Source organism: Lithobates pipiens, unplaced genomic scaffold, assembly GCF_037356315.1.
Source record: "Lithobates pipiens isolate NorthernLeopardFrog02 unplaced genomic scaffold, aLitPip1_a1.2 Scaffold_10, whole genome shotgun sequence".
In the NCBI taxonomy this organism is placed as follows: Eukaryota; Metazoa; Chordata; class Amphibia; order Anura; family Ranidae; genus Lithobates; species Lithobates pipiens.
The window spans coordinates 151,379,924-151,400,390 of NW_027507686.1; positions in this window are offsets into that span (position 1 = coordinate 151,379,924).

Sequence of the window (20,467 nt, forward strand, 5' to 3'; positions counted from 1 at the left end):
GATCAGGTACCATATTAAAGTCCCCACATATCACTACTGCTCCTTGAAGTATCTCCTGTATTTTCTTCATAATTTTGTGGAGGAACTTAGATTGTCCAGTGTTGGGGGCATAGATATTGTAGATATTGGCCACTGTATAGGTTGTGGAATTGATGACACACCATAATTATATAACGGCCCTGTGGGTCTATCTCAGTTCTGTGAAGCTTAAATACAATAGTGTATTTCACTGTTATCATCACTCCTTTCGTTTTCATTTCTGCATTTCCCCAGAAGATATGGGGAAATCTGGGATGAGTGCGTTTTGGTGGTGCTGACTGTTGGAAGTGGGTCTCTTGTGTGCATAAGATGTCACAGTTCATCCACAGAGCATCTCTCCACAAAGACCTGTGTTTGGCTGGGTGGTTCAGGCCTTTGGCATTAATGGTCAGAAGTTTCACTGCCATGGATAAGGTTTAGAGGAAGGTGTGAGTTGCTTATGGTAAATGCTTCACTTACTGTTGTTGAGAACTTATGTTGTAGAATATCTGGTGACACACCGTCCAGTTGTCTTGATGATAAAATCCAGATTCCAGTTGATGTTCCGAATCTTCCTGAGACTGATTTTGCTCTCTTGACTGATAAGATAGGAAAGAAAAGTTTATACAAACAAAAATGTAACATTTGCGGCTAAGTGCCAACTTACTAGAAAAGAACCAAAGGAAAAGGTGGTATAGTGTCACTCAAGATTTAACTTGGGGGGGGGGGAAGTTATATCAAACTTAACGGATCAACACATATCTTCTTGAGCGGGTTATGTGTGTGTAGGCTGCCCAGGTTGGCTTAATTGTGTGTGCGGGCATTCCTGCAGTCTACGGTGCGCCATTCTGGGTCTTGACTTGTGGAGGGGCTCCTTTGACGTGAAGTTGTTTGGAATGATCCCCCATGAACTCAACAGAGCCATGCCTTTGGCTACCGAGTCCATTATATACTCCTTGCCTTCCTTAGTAACAATCAGTTTAGTCAGGAATCCCTATTTGTAGCCGAGCTTGTGGTTTCTTAATGCTTTTGTTATGGTTGTCATATTTCTTTGTTTTTACAACGTATATTGTGATAGTTCTGCATAGAATTGCAGGTTGGAGTATGTTGACGGAATTGCGTCTTTTTGTCTGTTAACTGACACAAGCCTTTCCTTCGTATGGTAAAGGTGTAGTCTTAAGATGACATCCCTTGGTATTTTGTCTGAAAGGTAGCTAGGTTTAGGAGGTCTGTGAATTCTGTCCACCGTGAAATCTAACGCCGATAGGTCAGGCATGATTGCGGTGAAGAGCTGAGCCACATATTCCTTCAGGTCTTGCTGTTGGACAGGGACCCCTCTAATCTTCACGTTGTTTTGTCTAGACCTTAAATGTCGGCCATTTTGGCTCTGATTCGATCTCCTCATCCTTAGCTTCATCTGCATCTATCAGGTCATTAATAGTGGTGGCATACTCCCCCATCCTGTGTTCTATGTGAGTCACTTTGTCAGATACAGACCGGAGCCTAGTGCTCAATTTATGCATATATGAGACCATGTCTGAGTGAAGCGATCCCCTTTGTGATACTAACATCTCCTTAAGCATAGTGTCTATGACTGGTGGTCTGTTAGTGGGGAATGTGTCAATGGAGTCTGGTAACTCTCTTGTGTCATCTCCTGAGTCGGGGAATGAGCTCACCTCAGTGTTGTCATCCATTGCATCCAGCTTGAATCTAGACTTCTCTGGGCTCCATGAGGATGGTGTGGCAGGGGAAAACTTTGAGTTTTTAGGTGGACTGCTCCTTTTTTGTGATCTCTGTTGTTTACTGAGGTGTGGAGCGGCAGATGTTGGCATAGATGTATAGCCAGCGCCATCTTGCTTTGCTCCATAGGTGAAGTATTCTGTCAGGCGCACGGGCCGGTTTGGCTTATCCTTCCTCACTGACATTTCTGCTGTGCGTTCCCCGGTTGTTAGGGGACCGGATTGCTGTATTTTGGGCTCCGTGTGAGTCCTGGGCTAGGTGATAATTGCTGCTAAGATCCCGCTGGTTCAGGAGCTCCTCCGCTACACGTCCATCTCGTCATTGCACTTTTACAGCAGTACATTGTAGGGCATTGGTGCACTTTTACTGCATTATATTGTAGCAGGTCAGTGCATTTTTACTGAATTAAATTGTAGTGCATCAGTGCAGTTTTACTGCAATATATTGTAGTGTGTCAGTGCAGTTTTACTGCAGTATATTATAGTGTGTCAGTGGAAAGTGTCTGTGTAGTGCAGTGTTTTACACCGCATTACATACCATTTAGTGCTGTATACAGTTCTGTACATCCCTCTTTTTTTGGGTTGCTTGGTGTTATCCATCAGCAGCAGTCCTCAAGTTAAAGTGCACCAAACACCACTTTCCATTGAATAAAGTGCATACAATTACACATTTCCCCGTCTCTATTACATTTCGGTAATAAGCCTATCCATTATGTTTGGGAGGCTCACACGGAGAGGCAGATGTTCCCATGCCACTGTGAGGGAGCCGCAGAATCTGTGTCCACAGGCAAAGGTGGACATGTCTGCCCGCAGTCAGGACACCATTTTCTCTGTCTAGTGATGTTGCCCATGCTATTCAGTCACAGCATGCAGAGGAGGTGGGGGCCTGGCTTACTAAACCATCCCCTTTAAGGGTGCACGGGCACCGCCCACTCTCTCCAGCCACCCCCTCTATGTCGAATGGATAGATTCATGCATTGCATGAATCTATCCATGGGCGCTACCCCCTATTCCGGTGTCAGACCCCTTTTAGAACATCAGGCACCTAAATTAAAGCAGCAGGGTTGTTGTTTTGAAGCACCCCATTAGAGCCCATCCTTAGTGACAAGAGCAATGGTACTACTGAACAGAGAGCCAAGTGGCTTAGTATTTTTCGTTTCAGGGGCCTTCATCCAGCTCTCTCATATTTTATAAAATTTAGAGGGACACCCCCTATGGGAATAGACAATCTTCTTGTATGGTAATGTGTTGTTCACTTCCACTATCCAATGTGAGAACTCAGGTTGGGTCTCATCCATGTACTAGCTATAACCTTCCTAGCCAAGAAAAAAGTCTTGTGTAGGAATGTTCTGGTGAATTTGTTCAATTCTGGTTCTGGAAAGATTCCTAATAGGCAGGCCTTAGGCTGTACTGCTATTGGAGAGCCCATGGTATCATGTAAGAATCGTACAACCTGTGTCCAAAACGCCTTTATTTTGGGGCATTGCCAAAGGAGATGGTAGAATGAGCACATAGCTTGGTTACACATTTGGCAGCTTGAGGGGGCTGGTCGGGCCTGTACCTGGCTATCCTGGTGGGTGTTAGATATGATTTATGAATTATGAAGATCTGGGTGAGATGATCAGAAAGTCTAGGGGAGACCAACTTGCATGCATCAAGGGCTTCACTTCATTCCTCATCCTCCATATGTCCCAGCTCTCCCTCCCATCTAGTTTTTAATGCATAAGCTGATACAGTAGCCTGTGGGAGTGTCAACATGCTGTAGACCTGTGAGATCAGTTTTATAGGGTCTGGGCATTTAATTGCCCCCATTAGGGGATTGTTAGGTGGGGGTGTGTTGTTGGCTGGAAACTGGGCATGGTACGCATGACATAGTTGCAAGTACCTAAAGTACATTTGGCTCGGTAGTTCAAAATTGGCCCTCATCTTTTCAAAGGATTTGAGTGTTGTATCAGTAACTATATGAGAAAGGTAGAATATGCCTTTGGAGCTCCATGTGTTGCAATCTGGGATTGAATTAAATTCAGGCAGAGCAGTGTTGTGCCACAGAGGGGTGAATTCCTGAAATGTTGGTATGTTGAGTCTAGTGGAGGCTCCCATATTTTTTTATAGTGGTGAAGCAAAGACTTTAGTTCACCCTCTCCACCCATTCCCCCCCATTTTACCCGAAACTGCCATGAGGGGATCTTTGGTGGATTGTATCCACCCCGGGCAAAGGAGACATAGGAATCTCTCCCTATCGACCTTGTCTATATAAAAGAGTTGGGAGAGTTGAGCTGCCAGGTAGTATAAGTTAAAATCAAGCAAGGCTGTTACTACGACGTCCGTAGTTTAGTTTTACCCCAGACAAAGGGCTTTAGAATGGCCTCCATCAGTCTGAAATGCCTCAGTATTAAATATATCGGTGAGTGCCACAGTATGTAGAGGATTTTTGGTAACAGGACAATTTTTATAAGATTTATCCATCCCATAACCCCCAAGGGGAGATAGGCCCAGGTTTGAGTTTTCTCCTTAAGCATTGCATAAAGTGGAGTGACATTCAAAGCTATATAGTCGTTTGGGTCTCTAGTGGTCCGTATGCCAAGGTATTTTATACTGTCAACTCTCTGTAAAGGAAGTTCGGCTCTGTCCCTAGTGGGTGGGTAGCTGTCAAGTGGGAGTATTTGGGACTTGTCCCGGTTAATGCGGAGTCCAAAAAAAGTTCCAAAGCGCTCTATCAAGGACAAGAACATAGGAAGGGAGGTCTCAGAATCATCCAGACACAATAGCGTGTCATCTGCATAAGTACTAATTGTTTCGGTTACACCTCATTAGCTAAGATGCACTATACTGGGATGTGAGCATATAGCCACTGCCAGGGCATAGAGCAGTGGTGACAGGGGACAGCCCTGTCTTGTACCCCTAGACAGGGGGAAACGCTCAGATGGCCATCCATTAGCAAACACCTTTGCCACAGGGGCCTGATACAATAGCTGTAACCATTTAATAAACCTGGGACCTATTCCAAATTTACCCAAGCAGGTCCAGAGGTATCCCCATTTGACTGAGTCGAATTCCTTAGCTGTGTCCAAGGCAACTATAATCCTGGATCCAGAGTTGTGATGTAGCGATTGCATGTTTATAAAGAGCCTTCTAAGGTTGAAGGACATATTCCTGCCTGGCATAAAACCTGCCTGATCACAATATATAAGGGATAGTATGACCTTGTTGAGGCGATTTGCGAGTGGTTTTGCCAGAATCTTAACATCTACCTGCAGCAAGGAGATAGGCCGATGCGACTTGGGCAGATGCAGGTCCTTGCCTGGCTTTGGAATTAACACTATGGTGGCCTCTCTCATAGAGATTGGGAGCTCTGATGTCTCAAATATAGTGTTATAAAGTGATAATAGCTTAGGAAATAGTAAGTCTGCATAAGTGGAGTAAAATTCCATTGGTAGGCCATCCGAGCCGGGGCTTTAGACCTAGGGAACTGTGCCAGGGCTATAGTAATCTCATCTGCTGTAAATGGCACCTCTAACTCCTCGACCTGCTCTTCCGTTAACAGATGGACAGACAGGTTGGCAAGAAATTAGTCCATAAAAGCCGTGTCACCCGGGGCCGGGTGGTGTACAGTGTAGCATAAATTGTCGTGTCACCCTCCTAGGCTCTATCTATAGATTTCCATAAGGGGAGCGCAGGGAGACCACTACCAGAGGTCGTTCCTCAGAATGCACCAAGTACACTAGGAGTTCTCCTGCCCTCTCCCCATGCTCAAATGAGTTTTGTTTATGAAAAAACATTTTGTGTTTGGATTTCTCATAATGCAGTAGGTCAACCACCCTAGATCTTAGCTTAATAGTAGCGGCTTTTTCTATGGTCGGGTTCCTGAGGTATTCGGTCTCAGTTGTACTCAGGTCCTCTGTCGCCTTGTCCAGAGCCAGTGTGGAGGTTCTCTTAACCTGATTAATATGCATGGTAAGAGCCATGTGAGCATGTAGTTTAAACGCCTCCCAGACTGACTGTGGTGTGGCAGTGCCCTCATTTAAAGAAATTATTGTTTCCAGTCTGTGACAATGTCATCATCCTCCAGGAGCAAAGTTAGCCATAAGGGGTTCAGTCGCCATGTAGTAGGTGGCCTTTCATGGGGTAAGGAGATTATAGCCCAATAGGGGCAATGATCAGATAGTGATCTAGGGGAGAATCCCGCTCCAATCAGTCTTGGCTGGAGGGACTTGGAGATAAGGATTAAATCTATACGTGACATAGAGTGGTGAGTAGGTGAGAAGCATGAATAAGCCCTTGTTGTGGGGTTTCCAATCCTCCAAGTATCCACCAAATCGAAAATCCAAAAGTATCCTGGCAAATCGAGTCTGGAGGGTAAGCGGCGAAGAGGACGCGGCCTCACACAGCCTATTTAGACTGGGATCGAGGACATTATTAAAGTCTCCCACCCAGATTGCCGGAGTGGAAGGGTGGAAGGCCATAAAGTCAAATCCTGTGGTCAATATGGTAAAATTAAATGGTGGGGGTATATAGAAGGCTAACAGCAGAAACACATCTCCATATATCTTTACTTTCAAGAGTACGTAGCTACCCTCTGGGTTGATCACTGAATCCTGGAGCTCGAAATGCATGTATTTTGAAATAAGTACTGACACACCTCTAGATTGAGTAGTATATACTGAGTAGTAAGCCTAGCCCACCCATGGACCCTTAAACGCCCTCAACATTGAGCCCTCAGCATGAGTCTCCACCAAGATTGTCATGTCTGCCCGCTCTTTTTTAAGCAGTGAAAAAATAGCAGACCTCCTAAGCGAATCCATCATGCCTCGTACGTTCCACATTATAAATTTCAAGGCGGCCATATTGATTGGTAGTAAATAAGCTCGAAGCTCCAGGACTCAACGGCCCTGCAGATTGCGTGTATCTATTAAAAGCATGTACAGCTACTTCCGGTTCCGGCGCCGCATGAGCTAGCTGCATCTCAGCTTAGCTCCCGCCACAGAGCCTCCCGAATCGGCCTATAAAGCCACCGCCAGCGGACACAGAACCCTAATTCGGACCCGTGCGTCCCCCACTCGATCCCCGCCAACATGGATCGTTTTGTTGAAAAAACAGGGGCCCGGTCGTACACGGCCGCGGCGGCGCCACCCGAACGGCCGCAAATCGAGCCCCCGGCTTCAGCCTACTCCGGCGTCGCAGGCCTCGGCTCCAGATCTTTCAGATGCGGCCATGGAGGTAAGCGGGGCCACCTCTCACACATCTCCTGCCTTCACCGGACCCCCCAATCTCGGGGACAAGTCACAGGAACCCCGCACATCACGCCTGGGGATGCTAATTCGGCGTCCCCCGGTGAGGGCGGCCATACCAACCGCATAGCTCAGGCGGTGGCGGCCTTGCTGTCCCCTATGATCACTGCCTCGGTGGAAAAAGCCATCCAGGCTGGTATGAAGCAAATCAAGGCCCAGCTCACAGAACATAGTACCAGGCTCAATGACCTTGAGCACCAAGTTTCTGAGGTGGAAGATGACTTATTTCAGTCTCAGGCCACAGAGCGGTCCCAGGAAAAAACAGTACAATATATCATACAGAAATTAGATGATTTGGAGAACAGATCCAGACGATCCAATCTGCGATTCGTCGGTGTCCCCGAATCTCTCCCCACAGCTGAATTGAACGACTTCTGCTCCAAACGTGTGCCAGAGGCCATGGGACTTTCAGGCTCTTTCATAGTGGAAAGGGCGCACCGCATGGGCTCCTTCAACGCTGACCGCAAGAATCCTCGCCCCATCATTGCCAAGTACCTTAATTATGCAGATAAAGCCGTTATTCTTCAAGCATTCCGGCAATCTCCATCCTTACGTGTTGATGGTGTCAAAATTCTTATTTTTGTGGACTATTCTATTGAAGTGTCAAAGAAACGCAAAGCTTTTCAACCGATCTGCTCGGAACTGTTTAAAATGCAGATTAAATTCTCCCTGGCGTTCCCCGCAGTGCTTCGCCTCAAGTCCCCTAAGGGGGAACAACTCTCCTTCCAGGACCCCTCAGAAGCAGAAACATTTCTGCGTTCTCTTCGCCCAGACACGCTGCCAGTCACACCCTCCAAACCGGCCTCATCACTCCGTGCGCTGGATCAGAGGAGCCCCAGGAAGGACTCACCAAAGCACTTTAGAGCATCTGCCCCGGATCACCGACACCGCAATATTCCACGTTGAAGCTTCTCCTGCTCCCCAATGCTGACCTATCTTTTTTATTCTATCTCCGCCTAGGTCATAAGGAACGCTATGTTGATCGGCGGTTCTTTTCCGTCACTTGTTTCAATCTAACGTTTACCTCTTTCTCCCCCCATCATTCCTGATATCAGGTCTGTTATTCTCCAAATCCGGGAGATGATTTCCTGCCGACCATGGAGGACTCAGACGCTGGGCACTGCAGGCCTCCTGTCTCTCTGCCCCACCTTCGTGGTTCTTCTCCGAGCTCATTAGGACTACTCAGGTTATGTTTATTATCGCATTTTGTATTGTTTTATACTATGCTCGTTCACGTTTATTTTTTTTTTATGTATAGTTCTGCTAAGCCATACAGTACTGTGGTTACCACAGCGTAACAGTTCTGGCATGACTCCACTGTGTATTCCTTCCCCACCGCTTCCCCACCGCCACGCTGCGACTTTCGTCCCCGAATTACTTGCTTACTGAGCATCTTCCCTGGGGCTCTGTTTGAGGAGCGTCTCTCCCTACACAGTGAACTCATGCGGAAAAAAGTGAAGTGTGTGTTTTTGTTTATTCGTTTGGTTATCCATTTTTTACCACTGTTTTACCCCTTCAAGCCCCCAAACCCCCCCCCCAAACCCCCCTCCCCCCGCTCACCGGGGATCTCCCCCTCATCCGTTTAGGACCCATGAACGAGGCCTATTTCTTCTGATCCATATTTTCTCCAACCCAGGCCATCTAACCTCTCCTGCACCTTTCAGACAGAATACCGGCCTTCCAAGCCCCCAACCAATGCCTATCTTAGAGTAGTCTCTTTGAATGTCAAGGGCCTTCGCTCTCCTCATAAGAGGGTGAAGATCCTTCGGCATCTTAAACGTCTCAAGGCAGATATTGCCCTTCTACAGGAAACCCACTTACTTGCATCCGACTTCCCACGCATGCAAAAAATGTGGGTGGGCTCAGTCCATGGAGCTGAATCTTTGGGACGGAAGGCTGGTGTCCTGCTTTTAATAAACAAAAACCTCCCATGCACTATCCTATCCACCGTCTCGGACGATAAAGGCCGTTTCTTTACCGCAACGGTACGGATAGGTACTAAAGAGTTGTTCATCACCAATATATATGCTCCTAACAACCCCACTACACAATTTTATAAGGAACTCTCTACATGGCTACTTGACTTCACCCACCTGCCTCACTTGGTAGGTGGTGACTTTAATGACGTCATGCATCCCTCGTTAGACAGATCCTCTCCAAGACCACTGATATCGGGCGCGGCCGTATCAAACCCCACCCTATTCTTGTCCACCATGGACTCCCTACACATGACAGACCTCTGGCGTCTTTCGCACCCCGTTGACAAGGAGTTCACGTTTTACTCTAACCCTCATAGATCTCTAGCGAGACTTGATCATTTCTTTGGGTCAGACGATATCATAAACTTAATTTCTGACGCCGAAATACACGACATTGCGATTTTGGACCATGCCCCTGTGGTAGTCACCCTAGATAGGCTGGATCTCCCTCCTCACCCTAACCTTTGGCGCTTCCCCGCTTTCCTAACCAATAACTCAGATTTTCGCACATATCTAGACAAGGCCTGGGCAGAATACACGTCTACAAATGCCACCCATTCCGCTAATCCTAACCTTTTTTGGGATGCCGGAAAAACGTATCTTAGGGGGCGCATTATCAGCTATGCCACATCATTTAAACGCCACGCTCTCCAACACTACAAATTGGCCAGTGCCAGACTTCATTCTGCCCAACGGCAGCTGTCCTCCGCCAGTTCCCCTAAACACCACGACGAATGGGTCTCAGCCAAGTCCAATTTTGACAACTGGGCGGACACCCTTGAGCGCACGAAAAAGGCTCACTTAGATGCCACCCTCCACAGGTAAGGTAATAAAGCTGGAAAACTTCTCTCCAGATTATGTAAAGGTAGTCTTCGCCCTACACACATCACCGCCCTATCTGATCACACGGGCCGTACACTCTCTTCCCCGCAAGCCATTAATGAAGCAATGTTACAGTACTACACTAATCTGTACGCCCCGGACCCCATCATACAACAAAAGGCTCGACAATTCTTAGACACCCTATCCCTCCCCTCTATCTCGCCGGAGCAATTGGAGATCCTCAATGCCCCCATCACTCTCCCTGAGATAGAAAACACCATCCGCCATCTCAACTCACACAAGGCCCCCGGTCCCGATGGCTTTACTAGCGACTTTTATAAAAACCACATCAACATTGTGGCTCCCACTCTCCTCTCCGTCTATTCCGCTATCTGGGCGGGAGGTCCATATCTCCCCTCGGGGAACCAAGCTATCATTAAACTACTTTCCAAAAAAGGAAAGGATCCATTACAGCCCGGATCCTACAGACCCATTTCCCTCCTAAATTTAGACGTAAAAATCCTCTCAAAGATTATTACCACGCGATTGGCTGATATCTTACCCCACCTAATTCACTCGGCCCAATCGGGTTTTACCAAAGGGCGAACGGCCACTTTAATTATCCGCAAAGTTTTACTAGCTCTTGAAGCAGCCAAACAAAACCCCAAGGGTGCCTATGCCATTATCACGTTAGATGCAGAGAAAGCCTTTGATAATGTTAGTTTCGATTGGCTTTCATTAACCCTCTCCAAATTAGGTTTCACAGGCCCCTTCTCCCACCTCATAAACTCTATGTACGCCTCCCCTTCCGCCAATTTGGTGGCAGCTGGCCTCCTCTCACCCAGTTTCCCATTGCACAAAGGCACCAGACAGGGCTGCCCTCTATCCCCTTTACTTTTTAACATAGCCCTTGAACCTCTATCTAGACACCTGACCTATACTGCTCCACTCCACGGTATAGACATAGGGGGCAAGGAACTCCGCACATCTCTGTTCGCAGATGATGTACTCATCTTCACATCTAATCCAGCAGCTGACATTCCCACTATTAAAAGTGTCTTTGACGAATTTAGGCTTTGCTCAGGGCTCCGCATTAACTATTCTAAAAGTGAGATTCTTCCTATTGGCTCCCACTCCACCCCCTCCTGGGCCGCTGGCTCCTTATTTTCGGTTGCCCCTTCTTTCATCACATATCTAGGCATCAAGATTGGGAAGCTACCTTCCTCGTTGTACCAGTTTAATTATCCTCCCCTGCTATCTAAGATCTCCCAAGAATTGACCAACTGGATGGCTCTGCCCCTTTCGCTCCTGGGAAGGTGCCACCTTGTGAAAATGGTCAGCTTTGCCAAACTCTTATACCCTATGCAAACTCTACCACTATTGCTTAAACATAAAGATGTTACTTCTTTGGATTCTGCTATCTCAAAATTTTTATGGCGCGGCAAAAGACCACGTATTGCCTACAGAAAATTGCACCTTCCCAGGGGCAAAGGGGGTATCAGTTTACCTAATGTTAGATTGTACAATTTAGCTTGTTTACTCAGAACCAGCCTAGATTGGATCACCCACTCGTCCAGGTACTCCAATTTTGATCTCGAAACTGCTATGGCTCACCCTTACTCCTTGACTGCCCTGCTGCACTGCCGCTGGAAATCCGTTCCCCTCCCTCACCAACACAACCTTGTTCTCAGAGACACAGCGATAGCCTGGAGGGAATCCAGGAAACTGGCCAATCTCCCACCCTTCATTTCTACACACCTGCCTATCCAAGGAAACCCTTGCTTTACTCCAGGCCTCCATTGCAAGGCTTTTTCGTTTTGGACTGAACGGGGTTTATCCCTTTTCTCCTCCTTGTGCGACCCGGCTACTGGCAGACCTCTTCCTTTCCACTCAGTGATGGAATCGTTCTCCATACCCGCCTCGCACTTTCTGCACTACCAACAGTGTGTCAGCTTTATTACTCAAAGTTGCAAAAAAGAGCTGCTTCGTTTCCAACCCAGTTTCATGGATCACCTGATACGGGACAAGTGTTTTAAGATCTCTGATGTCTACAAACCCCTTCTGGAATGCTCAACGCCTCTGGCCTCCAGCACCTCCATTGCAAACTGGTCCTCGGCCTTCCCAGACCCCGACATCGTCTACAAGATTATGCTGGGTCTCAACAAAGTTCTGAGACTTACGCCCAACGAAATTTGGAGGGAGACCCAGCTTAAGATTGCCCACAGGGCCTACATCCCGTTTTTGTCTCCCAAAGCAAAACAAGATGGGGCATCCTGCCCTCACTGTAAAGATCCAAAGCCATCTCTCTCTCATCGCTTCTGGTCTTGTCAGACAATATCTACATTCTGGGACCAGGTCATTGCATTCATTTTTGATATCACTCTACTGAAATTACCCAAGGAACCTCTGCTCCTAATCTTCGGATATTGGGACCCATTGCTGCTGCCATGGTCTACACTGCCGGGTGCCAGACCCATTTTAGGGCCCCATTCCCAGCATGCTACAGTTGAATGGATCTTGTTATGTCTACTTCTGGCCCGTCGCCTTATACTTCGTTTTTGGCTTTCGCCCCCCGGCCCCTCGGCCTCCCAACTTCTCCAGGACCTGCTATCTCTCATGCATAAGGAGAGGCTTCTGGCTGACTTCTCCATGCCTCCCAAAAAGCTGCCTTTTTCGCCAAATGGCGTCTGTTTATCACCGCAACCATGTCATCACTTGATCAACGTGCACTGGATCAACTGTCTTTTATTTACAATGACTTGCTCCACTCCTAACATATCTCCAGGATCTACTTAAATGCCTAGGCTGTTATGGTCCTTGTCTGCTTCCCAGGTTTCATCTTTGTGATCACTGCATATGAACCCTTCCTTACGATATTATCCTTGTTCCTAATCTGCCTTCTCTTCCCCCCCTGGTCCCTTCCCCCTTCCCCCCCCCCCTTCCCTTGTCCTTCCCTACCTTCCCCCCCCCCCTCCCCTCCCTCCTACTTATTTGGATCTATATAATGTAATCTAGGCATTTGCTCCGCTAGGGAGCCGGTATTAATACCTGCTCTATTTAGGGTTCAAAACAGTCCCCGATTCATCCGGTTGGTCCCTACTGTTCTATACTATGATAGTATTACTGTTCGCTGAACTCTTTGGTGTACCACGGTTTCCCTCTGCCCCAGGGCATGCCCTGGATAGTTATATATTTTCTCCTGATCACTGATTGTGCCTTTTTGTATGCCTTTGTATGTCCTTATTTCTTTTTCTCTGAATAAAATTTATTTCAAAAAAGAAAAAGCATGTACATACATTCTGGCTAGATTGTCATTACAATACACATGTAGTCTCACATGACAACATCTGCACTCGTCTTTAAACATAATTAAGCTTACATCCCCCCTCCCTGCCCTGCACGAACCCAAACTTGTGTGGGACTGTACCCTTAACTGCCAACATGGCATGAACAGTGTCCAACCAGTGAAAAAAAAGGATGGGAGTTAACATTATTAGCATATGGGATACTAGTATAAAGGTAGTTTGCACGGTGTCTTGTACGCAGAATCTGTACAACTTAGTGCTAGATCCTGTTATTTAATTCAGGTTGAAAAAGTATAAAGAAAAAAAAAAGAAAGAGTGGGGCGAAACTTCGCTGCATAACGATGCATTTTTAAGGACTTTTGCTCACGTTACTTAGTGAGCTCTCTAGGTAATTGTCTTTCTCTGCCAGCCTAGGCATTTGCTGACAGTTATTGCTGAAATGATAAAAGAGTAAGTCAAGGTGAGTAAAGAAGAGCGTATCTCAGTGTTGAGGGTGCTAGGCACAACCTATGCTAGGATGCATATATCCAGAGGTGATAACACAGTTCTAGTGCCTGCTGCATTTGTTGTTGATCAGCCCTGCATATAGGTAATATGCCTCCATACTCGATCCTTATACACAAAAACATAGCAGCAAGTAGCATTGAGGTTCAGGGATATCCAGCTGAAATATTATCAGTAGGGCGGTGAGTGTAGTATAATCAGAGATGTCTCCTCACTTTAAATGGACTAACTGTGACCGCAAGTGCAGCTGGAGTAAACAGTAGAAAACTGAGGATAGTGGTGTGGGGGTATTTATCTGTGCACCTCCTGCTGTTCAATCCACGCCAGGGCAGTCTTAGGATCCTAAAAAAAGTGTGCTTTGTTTTTTCCTTCCACACACAGTCGAGTAGGGAATAGCATGGCATATTTTATGTTTTTTATGCAAAGGCGCCTTTTAACTTCAGTAAAAGATTTCCGTCTGCGTTGAATCTCCGCTGAAAAATCAGGGAATATTGTAATCATTTTGTTATTATTAATATTCCCCTTCTCTCTACTGAGGCGCAAAATGGCATCTCTGTCCCTGAAGTTGAGAAACGTTGCGCTGAGAGTGCGAGGGGGGGGCTCCAGGAGGGGGGGGGGGGGGGTCTGCCGGACATACAGTGTGCTTGTTCAATAACAAACATGGGGGAGAAGGCCTCTCTTCCATATGTGTCACAAAACAGCTTTTCAAGAAATGTAGGGGGATCTCTCCCCTCTTCCCCCTCAGGCATGCCAATGAACCGAAGATTACATCTGCACAATCTGTTCTCAATGTCATCCTGCTTCTGCAGGATCTGGTTCACCTGTAGCTACATGATGTCTGTGGAGTTCTGGAGGGGGGAGTAAATCCTCCATGCTGCCGAGACGAACCTCTGCCTCTGTGACTCTTTCCCTCAGCTTCTGAAAGTCCAGCCGCACTAGGGATATATCAACCTTCACCTCCTATATCTTATTGATAAGATTTGTCTGGCAAGCAGTGACCGCCGCCTGACAGGCTGTGATAGCTTCTAGTACCTTGGCAGTGTCTGGCCTCAGGGATGTGTCCTCCTCCGGCGGGTCGCCGCCATCTTAGTCTGAGGGGTCCTGCACCAGTCATCAGTATTTCCCAAGTTTAGCCGTTGCATCTGTAATTTTTTTGTGGGAGACATGTTCCAGATAGATTCCCCTCGCTGCTGTGATCAGTGGGCTTTTAGAGCTGTGTGGGGTGTCAGGATCTGCAATACAGGATGTGTTGCCGGCAGGGCACAGGTCCCTAGCATCCTATCCCATGCTGCTCTAGGCCACGCCCCAGGACAAGGGGGCTTTAAATGATTTTTTTTTCTTATTTATTTTACTTTTTATTTTTTATTTTTACACTGTCCTTTTATTTTTTTTATTTGGGTCACTTTTATTCCTATGACAAGGAATGTAAACATCCCTTGTAATAGAGAAAAAACATGCCAGGACCTCGTTAATGTGAGATCTGGGGTCAAAAAGACTTACATTTACATTTAGTCTTACATTTACACTTATAGTAAATGCAATAAAAAATAAAATAAATGTCTTTTTTTATTATTTCCCCTTTAAAACCATTGGGCGAAAGTGATGTTTGATGTCACTTCCGTCACCCAATTTTGTGGAGCCGAGTGGGGACCATCTTTCCTTCACTTGGCTATCGGCTAACGGTTATCGGTACGTTAAGCGGCGTAGACGACCGAAGCACAGCGGATGATCACATCGGTGGCCACCCGCCGCCGATAAAAATGATCTTGCATCAGATCTGCTGAAGAGATTACTTTTATCTTAACCACATCAATACCAGGCACTTAAACACCTTCCTGCCCAGACCAATTTTGAGCTTTCTGCGCTGTCCCAATTTGAATGACAATTGCGCAGTCATGCTACACTGTACCCAAATGAAATTTTTATCATTTTTTCCCCACAAATAGAGCTTTCTTTTGGTGGTATTTGATCACCTCTACAGTTTTTGTTTTTTGCTAAACAAATATAAAAAGACCGAAAATGTTAAAAAAAATTATTTTTTGTTTCAGTTTCAAAACGTTGTAAATAAGTAAGTTTTCTCCTTCACTGATGGGCACTGGTGGGGCGGCACTGAGGAGCACTGATAAGGTGGCACTGATGAGGTGGCACCAATGAAGTGGCACTAATGAGGTGGCATTGATGGGCACTGATATGTGGCACTGATAGGCGGCACTGATGGGCACTGATAGGTGGCACTGATGGGCGACACGGATGGACACTGATAGGTGGCACAAATTGGCACTGAGAGCTGGCACGGATTGGCATGGATAGCTGGCACGGATTGGCATGGATAGGGGGCACGAATGGGCATCAATAGGCGGCACAAATGGGCATGGCTAGTCGGCACAGATGGGCATGGATGAGCACTGATAGGCGGCATGGATGGGCACTGATAGGTGGCATGGATGGGCACTGATAATTGGCACGGATGGGCACTGATAGGTGGCACGGATGGGCACTGATAGGCGGCATTGTATTGTACTGACGGATGCCAATCAGTGCCAAACAATAATGCATGCCAATCAGTGATGCCCATTGTGGGCACTGATTTGCATCCATTGTGGGCACTGACTGGCATCCCTGGTGGTCTAGGGTGGCATACCTGGTGCTGAGCATCCCTGGTGGTCTGGTGGCGTCCCTGGTGGTCCAGTGTGGGCATCCTCAGGGGGGCTGTGCTGATAATCGATCAGCACAGACCCCCGTGAGAGGAGCAGCCTATCGGCTCTCCTCTACTCGCGTCTGACAGACACGAGTGAGGAAAAGCCGATCACCGGCTCTTCCTATTTACACTGTGATGAGCCGTGATTGGACATGGCTGATCATGTGGTAAAGAGTATTCGTCTGAGACTCTTTACCAAGATCGTAGTTGCGGGGTTTCAGATTGACACCCCGCAACAACGATCGCCGTGATGCGCGCCCCCGGGGGCAGTGGCACAAAATCCTGAGGACGGTCTATGATGTCCAGTCAGGATTTTGAAACCACTTTGCCGCCGTCATTTGACAATGGGTGGGTGGCAAGTGGTTAAAGAGGACCACCCGTCGTTTCAGAAAATACCAGGGTTATGGCAGCTATCTGCCAATGATGGCGGTTTGTGGGAAGTAGTTAAAGTGGGTTGGAAAGCCCTAAAAAACATAGTTCAGACTGGTATAAACTCACTGAAAAATGCTTCTACCACTAAGCTTAATTCCCCAATTTCACAGGCGTGATCAGAAACACTGTTGCTGGCTTACACTGGTCTGGTGAAATTGTGAGTGGTGTGGCAGCGATTGGGAACACTATTGCTGGATTACTAGTCTGGTCTGGTGAAACTGAAACTGGCATGGCAGTGATCAGAAACACTGTTGCTGGCTGCACTGGTCTGGTGACACTAGGACTGGTGTGTCAGAAATCAAGAACACTGTTGCTGGTGTACACTATTTTGGGTCACTGGAACTGGTGTAGCCACGATCAGGGACACTGTTGCAGACATACACTGGTCTGGTGACATAAGGACTGGTCTGGTGACAATCAGGAACACAGTTTCTGGTTTACACTGGTGTGGTGACACACCCAAAGGTGGGTGGTGGTCAAGAACACTGTTGCTGGCTGCACTGTCCTGGTGACACTTGGATTGATATGGAGGCAACCAGGAATACTGTTGTTGGCTTACACTTTTCTGGTGACACAGGGATTTGTGTGGTGGTAATCAGTGTTTATGGCTGCACTGGTCTGGTGATCAGGGAGGTGATCAGGGACACTGTTGCTGGATGCACTGGTGACATTGCAATTGGCCAGCATTCCAGGCTAACAGCTTAGATAAGGGTCTGGTATAGATTTTTGTTTGCTAGTGGTTCCCCATTACATCCATGCCAGACCTTCATTGAGGATAAGGGTCTGGTATGTATTTTAGGGGGCACACCATACCATTAATATCTATACAAGAGACACAAAAGGATAAGTGTCTAGGGACTCCCCAGCTGCTTTGAACAAAGCAGCCAGGAAATGTCTTTTGCAGGCAAATAAAAAAATAATAATCTTTTTGGAAATGTCAGTTTCGCTCTAGTAGATTGTGTAGATTGTACAATTGCACCACTTCACATGCAAGTTAAGGGCATCCCCAAGCATGTTATTTAAAGGAATTTTGCATTTATAATGTTCCACTTTAAACATTATTAAAACTGCTGCTTCCCGCTAAACTGATATATTTTTTTTTTCTTTGCTTTGGTACATATTGCCCAGGGCCATTTGTTTTAAAATCCCTTACCTATTAGTCTAGAAAATGGCAATTACTGTTTTTTAACATTTGGCTCCCATTGGCGCCTGAAACCAGGTATGTTTGGTTAATCCCTATTAAATAGAAGTGGCTGTACTTTTTTTTTGTCTCACATGACCTGAAACTGCAGATTATTGATGATCTGATGTATCAGTTCTGATTTCATAAGAATTTTCAGTACTACAGGTCATGTGACCTAATGCTGACTTTAAGTCACCCTATCTGGAACCAGAGAACTGATGTACAGAAAGTTTATAAAATCTGGGAATCTCAACCATCCTTCCCCTTTGCCTCATCATTTTTTTTTAAATAAGACTACATCCCCTTCCACCTCAGCTATTTATCACTGCTGTTGGCTAATAGAGGCCTAGTGCCCATTAACACAAGATTTCTTTAATGAGATGGGACATTTTTTGGGGGGGGGGGGGGAATCTGTCTAGTTCTGAAAGACCCTGGGCTAGTATTTACATAGCTGGGGACCCATATGCATGCTCAATGATACCTGCATGTACACCTGGTGCGCCAGGCTGAATTCAATAAGGTATCTTTTTTTTTTAAATACAAGCACAAATAATAATAATATTAACTAGCAATAGAAATACTGGTGATTAAGCAAAACACAGTGGATTGGACATTTTATTATTCCTCCCTGAATGGTCTGTATAAGGTTAATTTATTTTTTCCCACAAGTTATTTATTTTAGCTCTGAAAAGGTTGGTAGTATTTCTCTTTAATCTTTCTAATTCACAGGGGAAAAACTATATGTTTGATGTGCATTTACAAGCATTTTCCAGACGGCCACACATAGCACTTTAAACCTATTAAATTAAATTTCTTAACAATTTTATTTTAAATGAATGTTGTGCAGTGATGTATTTCTGTTTCATTTATAATATAACAGATTCTGGAACATAGCTTTAATCAGTGGCAAACATTTCAGATTTTTCTCTCCCACTGGCAAAGATTATTTAGCTTGTATGCCTAGTGCTATTTATTCAATAGAACAAAGTCTAGGCACTGCACTCTCTTTATGTGATCTTTCGATATTAGATTGATCTCAGAGGACATCCTGCAGTTTTGAAAGTGGGATTATTGGATTCTGTGACTCTCTCAGATGTCCAAGATCTTTAAACAGTGTCTTGCAAAGTTGCTGTATCCCGACTGTCTATGATCCATTTATAAACTCATCAAACAAGGCTGTCTCCATGTTAATTAGATTTTCAAGAAAGTGGATGGGGGTTGGGGGAAGTTTCCATGCAAATCAGATAGTAAATATTTAATAAATCAGAAATGCTTGTTTTATAAATGTAATTTTTTTTATTTTTATTTTTTTTTATGATAGTTTCTTGCATCTTATTTTAAAATGCAATGTATTTATACAATCAATGGGAAGAAACAATAACAATGTAACAATCCTAAGCTGTTTGGATATCAGACAAGAGAGAGAGAGAGAACCAGACTGCTTGATCACTGCATCTGGTCTATTTATGTGGCAACATGACAGCTTCTGTTGACCCTGGCATGATCTGGAGCATTAAATAAGATGCCAAACACTGGGATCTGTAAATTTTTGCCACAACAATAATGAGAACAATGACGATGAAGATAACAATGCTACAAACATTTCTAAGTAACAAATAAAAACATGTCAAAAGCATAAACTCCGCTTTGATCTCTCCAAAACCAGACAATATTTAACCTACCACATCAATGATTGTGGGCAAGCACATCTGTTGTTTATATTGGTGTTTTGGTCTTTTAGGTCCTCCTTCATGGATTTGGGCATATGGACTAGTGCCTTAGCACATGCTCACAGCCCTATTGTTATGAGGATACTGCTTTATATTCCTTTTGTACATGTTAAATTATATAGAAAACAAACGTATTCAAATATTTGAAAAAGAGGGCACGCTGCCTTTAAAGGATAAGTTCACTTTTCTGATCATGTTACATGTTACACCCATATTTAGGATGTAACGTGTAACATATAATACATTCAGCATCAGACCCCCCCCCCCCCCCCCCATGCACTGCCCCAATTCAAAGCGATCCCTGTGAATCAATGAACTACAAGTACTGCCAGTCTTTGTGGCTGTTTGCATGTAGTTCTCAATGAATTACCATGCTGTTGAGTGCTCTGGTAGTTCATTGATTCTTCCTGTCAGTGTAAAACAATGTACAGGCAGGCAGCCTACACTGCCAGTCTGCAGGAGACCTGCATGGCATCATCTGCTGATTGTTAGTGCAATTCTTCCCAGGCTCTTAAAACAACAAATACATAAAGAAAATGCACATTTATTTTACCTGCAAAAAAAAAAAAAAAAAGGATTTATCCTTCCATTATTGACAATGCCTCCACTAATCAAAATGCTTATGCAAAGAATTTAAGCAGAACTCTGAGAATTACAACAAATACATAGCTGAATGCATACAGTACAGTATCTATGTTTACTGTTTTGCAGGCCAGAACCTCCTGCCACTATTTTTTTTTTTTTTTCGTTTTCAGTGCTTGGTACAAAA